General features: G+C 36.9%; 1 pseudogene; it reads left to right on the top strand.

Moving 5' to 3' along the window:
• Positions 1-258: 258 nt before the first annotated feature.
• Positions 259-15094, top strand: part of LOC129501636 (methionine aminopeptidase 2-like) — a 31515-nt pseudogene continuing 16679 nt past the window's right edge.

Below are 15094 nucleotides of genomic sequence, written 5' to 3'. Positions count from 1 at the left end.
TGTGGGAAAAATTCTTTCTGGCCCGTTTCCAGGAATCTACCAGAGACTAAGAGCTCTTCCCCTGCCTCCTTTTCCTTCTGTCCACCCAGTCTGGATATTCTTTATATAATCCATGGGACACAGGCAAAATGTGGCTCTCATTTATCTTACATCTTTCCAAAATGTTCGTATTATATTCGATGTTTTCATTCAAAAAATTTTAAAAATTGACTCTCATTCTCTGCTTTCTGCCAAAACAAAACTGCCTTGACACACCGGATGTCTCATGGTCTGGCTGCTGGAATGAGGGCAGGTAATAGAGGCAAATTGGAAACATTAGAGGAAGAGGTAGAAAGCTTAAGTTACGGTTGCAAATATTATTCTGCCAAATATATGTGTGTATATATCATAGGAAGTAAATCTTTCCTACTTTTATACTTTAGGTTCTTACTGAAAGCATAACTGATATTCCTGGAAAGGTTATAAAATTGAAAGGAAATATTATCACAGTAGAAAATTTTCACAAATTGCATCTATTTCTGGTGCGGATTATTTTTCCATTCAGGACAACTTACTTATTCAACACAAATAAGCTCACACCGGGTAAGGGTGAATCAACTGCCTCCTCAGCAATAAAAAAATACATAAAAAATGAAATTAAAATGCTAGCCTACGTGTATTTTGCATATCAGTCAATATTATCTTGATAGATAGGAGAGAACACTTCTGGATTGACGTACACTAAAAAAAAGTCTCAGAATGGTTCAGAATCACCTATCAGGAAACATGTGCACCATTTCATTAATACATACTTTTATTTTTTTTTAATTTTTAAAAAAGGTTGATTTATTCATGAGACACATAGAGAGGCAGAGATATAGGTAGAGGGAGAAGGAGGCTCCCTGCAGAGAGCCTGATATGGGACTCAGTCCCAGGATCTTGGGACCACGACCAAAGCCAAAGGCAGATGCTCAATCACTGAGCCACCCAGGCATCCCAATACATACTTTTAGTTTATTTTTTTTCATACTTTTAGTTTAAATCTTAGTCTCACAAAACCATTTTTCTTTATTAAAAAATAAGAAGAAATTCCTTCCCCTCTAATTTCATTTCCAATTCTGTCTAGCATGCACACTCTTTCCATGAAGAAATACACAAAAGTAAGTGATTTTAGGTTATTTACAGTCAGGTGCTTTGGTTTGTTTTGTTCATACCCACAAAGGATATCCACAAGGATATTCAACCTATATTAAGCAGAAGAATAAAAAAATAGAGATAATTTTTTAAAAATGAAAAATGAGAATCACTGTGTTGCTTGAAATTAATCAGCAGCCTGAAAAGAAGTTATTAAGAAAGCTTTTTGGATGGATATAATATCCTACTGTAGCCTATAAAAATTGTCTCTAATTCTGTTTAGCAATAAACCAGGGTAACCTCTTAGTCCTATCTCGAAGCATGAAAAGGAATCAAATCAGAATAAAGACAGATGCGTAGTGATGAAAACTCATGGGAAGGACCTGAACAATTTCCTCTGATGAAGAGCTACTCAGAGATATGCCAAAACAAATGAACAAAACCTATATTCTGGAAAATTGTCCTCACACAGGACTGATTTCTTTTTTTGAGAAATTAATACTACAATACTATGATGCAATGATTTTTCCATCAAAGTGTTAATCCTTTAAACATGAGTTTTGCATGAAAGTACGTATCAAGTTTCTGTGGCTCTAGGAATGCCCCCCCCCCCCCCCGTTTCCCTCCTACTCAACTCTGGGCCATTTTTGGGGTTTTCAGGTTTGTTTGTTTGTTTTGCTTTGTTTCAGTGCCAAAAGTTAATCAACTAAAACATCAAACATTAAGATTCTTTTATATTAGTTTACCCACTAAAGAAAAGAAATTTTAGTATTTAGTATGGAAATTTTTTTAAGAAAATAAAAAACAGCCTTTAAATCCTTAAATTGTATGTAAGGCAAAAATTAATCACAACTTTTTTTCCTCTATCAAAGAGAATGATATATTAGTCTTGCTATGCACATCTGAAACATTTTTATTCAAAATCTCTAACACTGTATTATTCTTCCTAAGCATTAAAAGAATTTTCCACTGATCATTACTCATGAATTGATAATTCTATGCGCCATAGATGTTAAATTGCATTTTAGGTAGTCTGTACCTGAGAGGTCCAATGTGTTCACTCTTTACATGCAATCCCCTCGTTTAATTGGCCCCTTGAGAAAATGATTCTCTTAACCTTTATCTTTTTTCCCCACTCCCTGCATAATGCTAAAGCACAGAAATCTGCCTGGCAGCAGCTCTGTAAGAGTGTACAACTTGGCTCTAAAGAGTACAGCCTTTTATTGGTTGTCTCCCTTTGTGCTGGGCTGACACAAATTGCCTTCTAACATGAGCAGGATCAATTAATCTGGTAACAGAATTGTGCAAGAACAATGAGACGTACCTTCACCATGATGCCAGGGCTTTCATCATACAGATCCTGTGACTCTACAAATGAATAAAGACACATATCCCCTATTAAAGCCGCTTGCTGCTAGGAGCTGGCTATGTTAAGGAAAGGGCTCAGGGAAATGTACCATATATTCTCTTTGAAAGTCGAAGTGCTGACACCTCACTGTGATGAGGACAATGAAAAGCAGCATGAGCAAGGACAGACAGAAGACAGAATAATAAAGACTGAAAATTGTGGAAGAACACACTTTTTGGCATACAAGCAGCTCTGGAATCTGCATGAAAATGCCAATCTGATTTTAACTTCACAAAAAAAAAGTATATAAAAATTTTATTGCACCTATTTCTTAATTATGAAATGTTGAATATGATCAAAGATCAAATATACAAATATGGAGATTCAAATTCAATTGTCATTTTTTCCATAGGTTAGATGATCAATAAGAACACGATTCTTACCAATTGGCTTCATATTCTATTGGTTTTATTATTTTGGAAAAAGAATAATATAACTGACTTGAAATGCTTTGTTATACCCTAGAAATGAAGGTTTTTCTAAAGCAAATAGATTACAAGTGAATCAGCAAGTCAACAGTAAAGAGAAGATAGCATGCACAGAATCACTATTTCAACAAAAGTACCTTTAATAATTAGTGTCAGTATTGGATCGCTAATTTCAAAGAACTAATGAATATTTTAACACATAATTCTCTTGGTCAATTCAAGAGGCCTGATCTGAGTGTTAGCCAAGAAAGTCACCTCTAGAAGTGTTTTCAAGTATTCAATTTCCTGGGGCACCTGGGTGGCTCAGTCAGGTAAAAGTCTGACTTTTGATTTTGGCTCAGGTCATGGTTGTAGGCTTCTAAGATCAAGCCAGGCGAGGGGCTCTACAGGGGTATGGATCCTGCTTAAGATTCTCTTTCTCCCTCTCCCTCACCTACCTTTCTCCTCCCCCATCTGAAAAAACAATGTATTCAGTTTCCTGCCTAGGAAGTTTCTTTTAAGAACAGCAGTGCTATAAGGTGATAGAACTAACATCCATTTGAACAACCACATCCTACACTAGTCCCTGAACTCCTACTTCCCCACAGAGGTATAGGACAATTCTAAGAGTATATTGGTTTGAACTCCTCACAAAGCAGGCAGTAAGAACAGCAATAAATTTGGGGAAGGATCTCAGCAAGCACCAGGGGGGAGTGGGGAAGTGAACTAAGGAGGAAACAATAAACAAGGATTAATGAGTTTGACCCTGTCCTAACTCAATCTCAGGAATCCTGATACTAGGGAGACATGCCTCAGAATTCTGCATAAGGAAATGTTTCCTTGGGGCACCTGGGTGGCTGAGTCAGTTAAGCATCCAACTCTTGATTTTAGCTCAGGTCATGATCTCAGGATAGAGAGATCAAGACCCATGTCAGGCTCTGCACTGGGCATGGAGCTGGCTTAAGATTCTCTCCCTCTCTCTCCCCTCTGCCCTTCCCCACTCTGTTCACACTTTGATACTTGCTCTCTCTCTCAAAATAAAGAAAAGGAAGGAAGGAATAGAGAGAGAGAAAGAAGGAAAGGAAAGGAAAGGGAAAGGAAAAAGGAAAAAAAAAATTCCTGGAGTCTAGTAACAGTTCTGATGTCTAAATAATAACTGATTGACTTCAACCAGACACTGATCACTCCTTACTCAAGTCATACCTTGGTGACTTAGCTAATCCTAATTTTTATGTTATTTTTTCCTATTCTTCCTGTGTAATTGCCTGTTTAAAGTCTAGGAGTTTGAGTCTGATTCAACTTATATGACATAAAGTGTAGGACACTGCTGCTTATCCTTAGGTCATTTTGAGCAATAAAACGTCATTACCCAGACAACAAATGATTGGATTTAGATCGGGTCTACCCTGAGTCTAAGGTGGTGGAGATATGAGGTATGGATTATGCCAACCTTCTTCATTAGGAATGCCTCATAAAGCACCTAGGTATGAAAAAGACATTATGAGGCTTCCCAGGAGAGGACTTTTGAATCGGCAAGTACCTGGATCGACTATTCTAACCACAGAGGTTGATAATTTTTCTTCCATATGTAACCCATGATACATGATGTGTGCATAGTCCCTTATTCTTTGAAGTTTTTATAGCTCCTGATACAGTGCCTCATATTCTGTACCCAGAAGTCACTCAATATATATATAGACTGACTCATAGACTTGGGAAATTCCAAGAAAAAGATGACAGGGTACATGGCAGGAAAATTTTGGCTATAAGTGCCTACTCAAGTGAATCCACTGATTTAGCAGGTCATAACTAAGTCTGCTGGCTTACATAACCGTCCTAGTAAAGAATATTATCAATCTAAACTGAAAATTCTACCTTTCTCAGCAGCAACCAGTCTCTTGCCAGATCATGCCCATGAAATCCTAAGAACAAGCAATGAAAAGCCTTTAAGAGAAAAAAAAAAAAAAAACCTACCAAAGGGACATAGGTACTCCAAGCCCAAAATACAATCTTAGTATTTCAAGTCACTTGAAATCACTATGTATTGAACAAAATATCTAGGACTACAGGCAAATGTGATTCAGAACCCAATTTAGAAGAAAAGAAATCCTTACAAGTGAAATCCTCCTGGGCTACCAAGATTCTTACTGTTTTTCATTTCATACTTGTCAAACAGCTTTGGGGAAAAAAATCAAAATTTTTAGTAGCTCTCACAGTATTACCTGCACTTTTTTAGTATTCAGTATAGCCAACAGTGCTTCAAATTATTTTGAAAGGTTTTATTTCTTTTTTTTATTAAATTCTTAAATGGTACTTTGTTCGTTTTGGTAAAACAGACTTGATTAGGCTATAAAACCACAGATGTGGAATGTGTTTTTTTCTGATTAGATGTGATAATTTATCATTTTTGTGGGATTTGTTTTGGCTAACCAAGTAAGCAAATATCCCCTGATGTATCATGTACAGTCCACGAGGTCAAGAGCTATGAATAGCTAAAAGAAGGAGTCCATACCCTTAAGGAACTCAAAAGCTAGAAGAATAAGATGAATATGCAAATAAGATAGACTATAATGTGTCCTAAAAAGATATGAAGTGATATTCATAGGAATAGAATGGTTGAGTGGATCATTAAAAGCCCAAGGGAAAAACAATATCTGAGATGGTCTCTAAAAACAAGACTGTGTTTAAACAGGAGATGTTATAGGAAAAAGGGGGAAAAAAGATCAAAAGCAGTAATGATTTCTGTTTAGGAAAAGCATAGATCTAGGAATATAGACTTGAAAAGAGAGATCATTAAACACTGGTTGGAGAAGTTGTCATAGTTTGAAAGATTCTAAAATTTCACAGGAGGGGAGTAACATAATTAGTTGTATATTGTTTGGGTATATGGGACATCTTTAAGAAACAAAGCTTCTCAGCTGCACCCTTGATATCCTCCAAAATTCATTTTCCACAGCCCTATGTTGTATGAAAGAGGAACTCCTGGGCTCTCAAGATAAACCTAGGCATCCAGCCCATGTAAATTTCCAAGACCATCTTCAGGTAAATCTCAGTCCCCTGCTCTTATTCCCAAAGATCCCTTGCTCATGATGAATACTGGAGAGATGGGTATGTGATAAGTGGAAAGAAGGAAAAAGGAGAAAAAAAAAAGGAAGGAAACCTCTCTCTCTCTCTCTCTCTCTCTCTCACACACACACACACACACACACACACGAACTTTTTAAGTTAGGTAAGAAAGTTACTAAGACTCTTTTAAAAGGAACTGGGCCAGGTGACATGTCTAAATGATAGTTATAAAGTGACAGGATCAAGTCTGTAATTTTTTGTCTTTCTTTTCCCATTACATCAAACTGTACCTCCATGATTCTGTAGTGACAAGTCCACATATATTCTAGTGATTTCCAAATCTCTTAATGAAACCCAGACCTTTTCTCCAATTACCTGTCCTATACATTTAACTCCTGGCTGAAGGCACGCCTCTAGATGCCAAAGAGATAGGTGAAGCCCCCCCAAGTTCACCCAATAACTCACAGTCTTCCTAAACCTGATCTTCTCCTATTTCCTTTATAATGAATCACATGAAACAGAACTATATACACTGAACTTTCCTCTCTCCTTAATCCATCATATGTCATAAGTCACTGAGCCCTCATTCCTTAATAGTCTCCCCCATTTCTAGTGCCAATACCTTGGTTCTGATTTGCATTATCTATTAGTATTGAGACAATAATCTATTATGATAAGCACGAGGATCCCTCAAACTCATCCTATATAGTCCTTTGACTATGTAAACCTTTTGATAATCTCTTTGGCATCCGATAACTACTTTGTATCATATTTTATTTATTTTTTGTATCATATCTTAATATTCTATTTGTTAACAAAACATTTTTGTTGGTACTGTTTTTGAATACTTTGAGTGAATAGTTCTTTTTTCATTAACTTTCAGTAAATTAACTTCAGTCTCTAGCAAAGACTGTAGGATAAAGTCATTTCATAAAATATTCTCCTTAAAATACATATTATGGATAAAATAAGTCTACATAAATTGGGCAAAATCATTTAACTCAAGTTTTACATCCAGAAACAATGCATATTTATTTCTGAGTTTATGTACCTATTTTGTTCTGGTACCTACAGAGAATTCTGTTATGAACTACATTATGATATATGGCATTTTTACTTCTATGAATCACTCGATTGCATTTTGCTGCTCTATTACTCATCTACAATGGGCTAGTCGAAATGGAACTACTAAAATATAACCTAGTTGTCTCATCTATAAATTAACAAATAGGTATGTGTATGTATTTATATAAAATCTTATGGTTCTTAAAATTATGAAGAGAAGGCTATGAGAAAAGGCCTTGGAAGAGGACTTTATTCATATAAGAACTTAGTACTGAAATAAGATTTTTTTTATGCATAGGAAAAAATTTACTCATGAATTAAGCATAAATCCTATGTTTCAGCATTAACGACATCCCTGCACTGATATGCATATAAACACACACTACACAGACATCCAAATCCTGCTCAGATTTTCAACCCTTGTAACTGTATCACAGGCACATTGTGTATCTCAGCAAGCAGGCTAATTCATATGCCTCAGAAAACGATGGAAGCCCCTTTTGAACTCACAGTCCATTTGCCCTTTTCAGTTTCTTCATCAGAAGATTTTGTTCCACTTTTTCCCCTCATTTTTATCATGTTTGGTTTTATACTCCTTTTGTCCATATAATGACATAAAAAAATCAAAGGACATGTTTAAATAAATACCTTATTCATGTCAAGCTAAATGGGCCAGGTGAAAGGAGGAAGAAAAAGGAGAAGGGTCTCTCCTCTCTCTCTTTGCCACACTCTGTTCCCACACTGTGGTCCAGCCACACAGTGGCCCTTGAACAACTACTCACATGCCAAGCTCTGGCTATATTCAAGGTTTGTCTTCATCTTCTTTCCTCTCTCTCTAGGTGATTCCTGCCTATCCGCACATCTGCAAAGCTCCTCTCTTCCTTCAAGTCTAACAACTTCTTGTGAAGGACACCTTCTCAACCACCTGGTGTATGACAGGTACATCATCATTTGCCTTGACAGCATCCTCTTTTTTCATTATCAGTTCACCAAAGCTATTCAGTATAGATTTATTTGTGGGTTTACATGTATATCATCATTTTTTCAATAGACAACATGATCCATAAGGGAGGATTCACTGTTTTGGAGGGTTTTTGTTTCGTTTTGTTTGACCACTGTTGTGAAGCACACAGCACAATATCTGGCCCAGTACATGGTAGATGCACAATAAATATTTAAGGAAGGGGAGAAGGAAGAGAAGAACAGTGGTAAAAACTGAAGAAAAGGAAAGTCAGAAAGAAAGGAGTTAACTTTTAAAAAGACGGCAAAGAGAAGAATAAGCAGAAAAAGGTAGGGACAAAGAACAAAGTATAGTAAAGCTGTTGGGAACAAAAAGAAAAAGAAAATGGAGGAATATTAGGGTAACAGCAGACCTCTCCACAGAGACCTGGCAGGCCAGAAAGGGCTGGCAGGATATATTCAGGGTCCTAAATGAGAAGAACATGCAACCAAGAATACTTTATCCAGCAAGGCTCTCATTCAAAATGGAAGGAGAGATAAAGAGCTTCCAAGACAGGCAGGAACTGAAAGAATATGTGACCTCCAAACCAGCTCTGCAAGAAATTTTAAGGGGGACTCTTAAAATTCCCCTTTAAGAAGAAGTTCAGTGGAACAATCCACAAAAACAAGGACTAAATAGATATCATGATGACACTAAACTCATATCTGTCAATAGTAACTCTGAACGTGAATGGGCTTAATGACCCCATCAAAAGGCGCAGGGTTTCAAGACTGGATAAAAAAACAGGACCCATCTATTTACTGTCTACAAGAGACTCATTTTAGACAGAAAGACACCTACAACCTGAAAATAAAAGGTTGGAGAACCATTTACCATTCAAATGGTTCTCAAAATATATCCTAAAAACTATAGAACACTTCTGAAAGAAATTGAGGAAGACACAAAGAGATGGAAAAATATTCCACGCTCATGGATTGGCAGAATTAATATTGTGAAAATGTCAATGTTACCCAGGGCAATTTACACGTATAATGCAATCCCTATCAAAATACCATGGACTTTCTTCAGAGACTTAGAACAAGTTATTTTAAGATTTGTGTGGAATCAGAAAAGACCCCGAACAGCCAGGGGAATTTTAAAAAAGAAAACCATATCTGGGGGCATCACAATGCCAGATTTCAGGTTGTACTACAAAGCTGTGTTCATCAAGACAGTGTGGTACTGGCACAAAAACAGACACATAGATCAATGGAACAGAATAGAGAACCCAGAAGTGGACCCTGAACTTTATGGTCAACTAATATATGATAAAGGAGGAAAGACGATCCACTGGAAGAAAGACAGTCTCTTCAATAAATGGTGCTGGGAAAATTGGACATCCACATGCAGAAGAATGAAACTGGACCACTCTCTTGCACCATACACAAAGATAAACTCAAAATAGATGAAAGATCTAAATGTGAGACAAGATTCCATCAAAATCCCAGAGGAGAACTCAGGCAACACCCTTTTTGAACTTGGCCACAGTAACCGAAGAAGGACAAACAGTGTATGTTCTCATTCATTTGGGGAATATGAATAATAGTGAAAGGGAATATAAGGGAAGGGAGAAGAAATGTGTGAGAAATATCAGAAAGGGAGACAAAACATAAAGACTTCTAACTCTGGGAAATGAACTAGGGGTGGTGGAGGGGGAGGAGGGCGGGGGGTGGGGGTGAATGGGTGACGGGCACTGAGGGGGACACTTGGCGGGATGAGCACTGGGTGTTATTCTGTATGTTGGTAAATTGAACACCAATAAAAATTAATTTATATATAAAAAAAAATGTGAAATAAAACTAGAATGATCTCTGAGACACAATACAGCCAATCCAATATTTTTTTCATGAATATCAACTAGAAAACCAGACTGAAACAAGATTATGACTGTCACCAATGAAAAAATTGTCAAACTGAGGTCTCCTTGTAATACACGCACTGGTTTATGGACCCAAACTCCTTGAGTCAGCATCACAAATCTGGCTAATGTTCTTCAGAGCGGCATTTGCCCTTTAGGGTTCTGATTTAGCTGACAGATGTGTAAAATCCCTTGTAACCAGTTACCTTGCTATTGATTACACATCTGTGAGGCTCCTAGACTCATGTTTTTTCTAGCTAAGGTCAGCATTACCTTAAGTGTTGCCTCCTGATGCTGAGCTCTCTGTTTTAGAGAGCATTATATAAATTCAAGCCATGCCTTGGCCTCTTCCACCTTATACCCACAGTGTTTCTGTAGATGAATATGGAAGATATTGATCTAAAGATCTCTGCTGGGAAATAAATGTGTGTCAGTGAATTTGGGGTTAAGGCCAAAGCCTGGTGCCATCTCTCCCTTGCACGTAAGCAGAGCCGAAGCTTAAAGTTGTCAGAGGACACTCCCATGTGAATTTAAGCAACAAATACGCAATCGTCAATGAAGCCTCCCCTAATAGCCTTGTTAAAAATTGCACACTGACCCTTTCAGTCACATTCTCAGTGCTCCTTAACCTGATCTACTTTATTTTTTATTGCCCATAATACCTCCTGACATATTTCATAGGTTATGCCATTTGTTATTTATTTGCTTCTCCTTCCAATAGAATATAAAATAATGTCAGGGATATCATCTATTTCGTGCACTAATATATTCCAAGAACCTAGAATAGTGCCTGCCACATGATAGGCACTTGATTAATATTTTTTAAATGATGAATCAATGAATGAATAAAGGAGTGAAGATCAATAGTCTATATTGCAGGGAGAGAGGAGGCAGGTAGCAAAGATATAAATGTTGGGATCTTTGCCTTTGAAGAGCTTATGGTTTAGTTGGGACAATAAAAATACACACAGGAAATTAGATGAAAAACCCTATGAGATAACAAATATTAATAAATCTAATTACATGTGTTAATAAATGCAATTGAACCATAAAGAAAGCAGCTTCCTATAGCAGGAATAACACTGGACTTGGAAGCTGGGGTTGAATTTGCCTCTACCATTTACCAACTATAACTTAACAACTCAACAACTATGACTTAGACAAATCACTTAATCCCTCTGAGCACCAGTTTCCTTATTAGGATGAATGAATAATAATGGCTTCTTCATAGGTTTCTTGTGAAGATGAAGTGAGATTACAAATGTGAAATTAACTGGCCAACAATATTTATTCAGTAAATGTCAGTTGAATGAATAGATGTTTTCATTCACAAATAAGACAAGCACAGTGATTAGTTTGCTTCCCTAAGGTCACCCAGTTAATGTAAGATTCTGAATTCCAAGTCTTCTGATTCCCAAGCTCAGTGTTACTGAAAATGGAAAAGACTGCCTATCCTGTCCCTTGACTTTATTCCTATGAGCAATTCTGTTTCTCACACATAACAAAAATTTATCATTTGTTCTAGAAAAGGAGCATCATTTCCCTGAAATACCCTCATTAGGCTCCAAGATGTCTAAGCCCTGTCTCCCTTTAATCGGTTTACTTGTGAAGGAGCAATTTGCTTTACGACCTCTCTGCAGAGTCTGAAGGGTTTATGACCATGTGGTGTCAACAAGGAGCTCTAAGATGCTTTCAGTTCCATTTACTAGCTTCAGAGTCTTCAAATTGGAGGAGCCTATTTGTTCTGAAAAGACTGGAGTTTGAACATTAAACCTAAGGAGACTTCAAGCTTTTCCTTTTACTGTGGAATAAGAGAACAATGTTCCTCAAACATGGGACAATCTCCTCTATCATTCATTCCACTCAAAGCAACATGCCCTAGGAAAATATGATCAGTATTAATATCATGCGTTTTTAATAACACATCAACTTAAAACATATCATCTTGTCCTTTCACAAGGCTTTTGAAAAGCTGGCAAATCTGCTTTGGTCCATCTCATAACCTTTTTGCAAATGGAAATAAAGATTTCCCGGGAGCCAATAAACCCATTGGCCCAAAGCTGGAAACCTGGAAATCTATGAATGAGTAATGAATCTATGATCATGGAAAGAGAAAGCTACTACTTTATTTTCAAAAGCTAAGTTGAGACCAATGTAAACAAAAGAATAGAATACTTAAAGGCTAAGAGGCCTCAAACCAATCATCGTGCAACCCACAGTTAGCATCACAGGAATTCTAAATTATGTATAGAATCCCACAATAATGATGAGGGACAGGGCAGGAGATACAATAAAGATAAGGCAAGTAAAGGCTCATTCTATCTCAAGTACAAAAAAAGTATGTTATACAGGTATTACTGTATTGGATCCTTTAAGAAAAGGATATGAAGTAGAATCAAGTAACACTCTCAGTCTCTCAAATACTGCATTAACTCATGTCTCTGCCATACTGTTTCATTTGCCTCCTTCTGATCACTTTAATTGTTTTTTCTCCTTACTAATCAACAGTTATGACTTTTCTGGTCAAATTCCCAATACTGACTGATTCTATTTTTTGGTGTCTCACTCTCCAAAATCCTGAAAAATGAAAGGAGAATCTCACTGGCCTTGTCAATCTTTTCTGACTTTCCACCAAAGGGCTGGGACCCTTGAGGGACGTGGGGTTGCTTGGGCAGTGCTCCTCCTATAGTGGAGGCAGGCTCTGGAGAAATCTGTGATTAAAAAATAATAAATAAACCCTATCCCAAGAGTGATAAACACACTTTCTTAATATTTCTGGAATTAATTCACATCTCCCCATTGCCACTATCTTAATTCGGGTGAAGCTACTGTTACCACTCACCTATATTGCCTCTTAACTGACCTAACTATATTCAGATTCTCTTCTAAATATTTCCCCAACACAAAGAGGAGAATTTATCTGTCATTCTCTGCTCAAAACTCCAAAAATGGCTCCTGCTCGTCTTCAGAGGAAGACTAGGTCCAAAATTCTTAATGTGCCTACAAAGCCTCATCTGACTGGCTGTTATGTCCTCATAGCTCTCAGGTCTTGCACCCCCTCTACATCTCAGAACTGCCAATAGCTCAGGCTAACCATGTATAGTTCCTTTACCAAACCAGTTTCTTTGTTGCCTTCAAGAGTCTGTATAATCTATTCTACTTGGCATATTCTTCTCCTTCCTTACACCTGTCCAGTTATCCTTGTCCCTTAGAATTCAGTTTAGATGCAAACTTATCAAAGATCTCCTAGGATGGACGTTCTAGTCCACATTATACTCTACTGTCATTAAGTGATTTACTCTTCTATTCCCGTCACCTTCAGCATCCAGTCAGCACCCAGGAGGCAGATCCCTTGTGAAATTCATTGTATCCTCATCCCACTACAGCGCTCGGCACATAGTTGGTGCTTGATAAATATTTCCTGACTGAATGAATGAGAAGACAAAGGCACCTCAAATACCTCTAGAACTACCTCCCAGTTCTATTATTTTTCAGATGATCATTAAGCCAATGATTGGATAACTTTTTTTTTCTCCAACATGGTGATGACCTGAAGCATTCCAAATAAATCCCGAAGCATAGACTTACTTTTAAAATCCCAAATCCTGAGAAAATGCATCCGCTTAACCCAAATATGCTTCCCCCAAAAAATTATTTTAAGTGATTACAAAGTATACTACTTCTCTCTTCTGCTGGTCTTGACTCTTAGGCTTAGCCCGTAGCATCAGAGTATTTAAAAGGGCTTACTATCATCCTGCTGACAGGTATTCAGATAAATACATCATCAGAGATATGCCTCTGAGTACCCAAGTTGCCACTGTCCCTCTAACCAAACCCATAAGAGTAACTCAACTGCAACTATAAAACTTCTACATGAATGGCACATCAACACATGTCCATACAACTCTTTGTAATGTCATGTGCTGAAAAGGCCAACCTCGCTCAGGCTAGAAAAGAAACCTGATAGCTCACCATGTTAAAAAAAAAAAAAGAAAAAAAAAGAATTTTTTTTTCTTTGTATCTGCCAAACAGAGCATGTAATAGCTTTTTACTGTTCAGCTTCTGCTTACCATTTATGGATCATTTGGTAGAATCCACTAAGAAGACCTACAGACAAGGTCCTCCTATAGTCTGCAAGCCCATAGGTTGCTCCTCACTCCCTAAACATGCCTGACACGCTGAAATTTGTCTGTAGGATTGGTGGGTCTCATTAAAATCTTGGCAAGCAGATAAAAAACCGTTTAACTTTTCAGCTGTGCAGAAACACAACCTGATTAATATGAGTGGACATTCAGTTATGAAACAAGGTTCTAACCAGCTTTTAAATCTATTAACTTTTCTCTTGATTGTGCTCAACAATCCCTGAAAAGCAGCCACTTAGCTTTTAGCCAATGTCACTTGTTGCAATCCCTCAGCTACTTTTTTTTTTTAATGTATTTCTTTAATGGTTACAGTCACCTACCAAAACAGCCAGCTTCGGCAAGATATCATAATTCCACCTATGCTAAAATCAGATTAAGGATTTTATTTAATTTTTAAAAATTAGTGACACAAATGTTTTAAATACCACATATAGGTAATGCAGAATTTATATAAGATGCTAATGTGGACCAAAAATATCAATTTTTGCACATGGGTTACGTTACCACCAGTTTGCCACTGAAGCAAATGGAGATTGCAATTATTCTCATTGTCAGGCTCTAAGAAAAGATGAGATTCATTTTCTATTCCATCATCTCTTGGCCCATGAGTTTCATATAGCTAATGATTGATAGAGCTCAGACTCAGGAAAAAAGAAACAAACAAAAAACCAACAAAGTAAAACAAGCAAATAACACAACAAAAATAAGCTTCTAATTCCCAATCCACATATAAAATTTCCATCATACAAACAAATCCAACTGTAATTCCTTCTGCCCTGAGGCAAAAAGCTGCTTTTTATTTTTAAAATGTTAAATTGAAATGAAATTGACATATAGCATTACATTAGTTTCAAGAACGCAACATATTGATTATTTGTATTAGGAAATAATGTGAAATATTACTTTGCTTACTGTGAAATATTGTTTCACTTGTTGTGTTGATTATTTCACTACAGTAAGTCTACTTACCATCTATCACCGCACAAAATTATATTATTTTCTTGGGATGAGAACTTTTAAGAATTACTCTGTTAG

Source organism: Nyctereutes procyonoides, unplaced genomic scaffold (assembly GCF_905146905.1).
Source record: "Nyctereutes procyonoides isolate TBG_1078 unplaced genomic scaffold, NYPRO_anot_genome, whole genome shotgun sequence".
Lineage (NCBI taxonomy): Eukaryota > Metazoa > Chordata > Mammalia > Carnivora > Canidae > Nyctereutes > Nyctereutes procyonoides.
This window is presented reverse-complemented; position numbering and strand designations above follow the sequence as displayed.